This window comes from Ornithorhynchus anatinus, chromosome 5 (assembly GCF_004115215.2).
Source record: "Ornithorhynchus anatinus isolate Pmale09 chromosome 5, mOrnAna1.pri.v4, whole genome shotgun sequence".
NCBI lineage: Eukaryota > Metazoa > Chordata > Mammalia > Monotremata > Ornithorhynchidae > Ornithorhynchus > Ornithorhynchus anatinus.
This window is the reverse complement of record NC_041732.1, coordinates 27,931,943-27,934,115: the sequence shown is the minus strand read 5'-3', so window position 1 is coordinate 27,934,115 and position 2,173 is coordinate 27,931,943. Positions and strand designations below refer to the sequence as shown.

At 39.7% G+C, this 2,173-nt stretch overlaps 1 non-coding gene across 1 annotated transcript; it reads right to left on the bottom strand.

The window, feature by feature from the left end:
• Positions 1-1,659: 1,659 nt before the first annotated feature.
• On the bottom strand, positions 1,660-1,796 carry LOC114812580. Its single transcript, XR_003760231.1, has one exon. It is a non-coding gene; the product is annotated as a small nucleolar RNA SNORA7 (small nucleolar RNA).
• Positions 1,797-2,173: the final 377 nt, after the last annotated feature.

Sequence of the window (2,173 nt, the reverse complement as noted above, 5' to 3'; positions counted from 1 at the left end):
TTCCTAACTACCACTGTATTAAGTATAAATACCCCATTGCTGCTGAACAGAGACCCAGATCATGGCTGTAATAAGTCAGTAGAATCACTGTGTTGCAATCAGCTTTGAATGGAAAATTAGTAAAAATGACCATAATATAGCTAATTGGACAATTGGGTGAAAGGGTAAAGGCCTATTTTGGTTTTGCATTTAGATAAAGACATTCTAAACTTGGAATTTGTCTTGTTAAGACTCAAAACTGGAAAAATATAGCAGCATGATTTCAAATTTACTTAGGTTGCCAAAAATTAGCCCAATGAGAACTTATTGTAACTCAGTGTGGTCATGCAGAAGAATGAATTTGTGTCTAAACATAGAAATCTACTTAGGGGAAAAATCCCCAGTGACTTAGGAAGCTAAAAGGCATTGAACTGAAAATAATAAGTCTTGTCTATTAGTGCGTTGGTTTGTTAGGGAACTAAAATGTGACAATCTCAAACAATATGGTACAACAACGAACTGCTAGGAGACAACAGTAATTGATAGACCAACCTGATGTGAGACAATCAGGAATGGAGTTACCTCTCTGGGAACAGTAGCTTCAGGAAAACTGGGGGACCAAGAGGCTGATTCTAGGCAATAGGTATGGTATGTGCCAATCAAATCTGCATAGTAAAGGACTGTTCTTAAATGTGCATGAGGAGGTGTTCATTTCTTTACAGTCTTTTCACTCTCCCACAGGAGTGAAATCACACCTTCACTAGTACCACCTTCAGATTTGAAAAGATCCCTATAAGGTATGTGACAATTAGCAGGGAATGAAGGATTTCAGTTATACCAAGAAAAAGGATGAGCTACTGAAAGTTAGTTTGGGAACTCAAGAGAATACAAAATAACATACATATCATTTCAGCTTCCTTAACTCAAAAACTTCCAAATTAGTAATGAATTGACAATCTATTCCCAGAAATCACTTTCCTCATAAACAGATTATCATATGCCTTGGTCCTAATGTAGCCCAGATTATGAATGTATAAATGTATTTGTTAATCTCGGGGATAGTACAAGATAATCAGGTTGGACATAGTCCCTGTCTCACATGAAGCTCACAGTCTAAGGAACAGATATTTCATTCCATTTTACATATGAGTAAAATTAGAAACAGAGAAGTGATCTACCCAAGGTTATACAGCAGACAAGTGACAGAGTTAAGATTAGAATCAAGGTTCCAATTGAAATAATCAATCAGTCATTCATTACTGATGGTATTCACTGAGTGCTTACTGTATGTAGAGCATTGTATTGAGCACTGTTAATAGGGGATTGTAAAGGAAGTAAAAATAAAATAATGTCTTGCCCTGGAATTCACTCTCTAAAGGGGAGACAAAGAAACATAAATCCAGAGGATTCATCTAAATAAACTGTTAAGAATGGAAATCATCCCTCCCTCAGCCCCACATCACATGTATTTGTCTTATGCTGTCGAGTCATCTCTGACTCAACGCCATGGACACATCTCTCCCAGAACTCCCCACCTCCACCTACAATTGTTCTGGTAGTGTATCCACAGCGTTTTCTTTGTAAAAATACTGAAGTGGTTTACCACTGCCTCCTTCCGCACAGTAAACTTGAGTCTCCACCCTCGAATCTCTCCCAAGCCACTGCTGCCCAGCACAGGTGACTTGTAGCATAAGTCTTCCACTTGCTAGCTACTACCCAAGCTAGGAATGGAATGGGTATGCATCTGCTTGACTCTCCCTCCGATAGTCAAGACTAGTAGAGTACTAGAAACTCTCCAGGTGCGACCCTGAGAGGGGTACTTAGGTATTTGTAATTTATTTTATCATGTAGATTAGACTGTAAATCTAGCCCTAGACTGTAAACTCCCTGAGGGTAAAGATCCTGTCTTCCTAAAGTGTTATACTCAACCATGTGTTTAGTACAGTTTTCTGCACCCAGTACCATGTAATGGATAGAACACAGTACAGGGAGTCAGAAGGTCATGGGTTCTAATCCCAGCTCTGCTATGTGTTTACTGTGTGACCTTGGGTAAGCCACTTCTCTTCCTCTGTGCCTCAGTAACCTCATGTGTAAAATGGGGATTGAAGACTGTGAGCTCCTCATGGGGATGGAGATGGTGAGCCCTACTTAGGGCAAGGGACAGTATCCAACCCAATTTGCTTGAATCCATCCC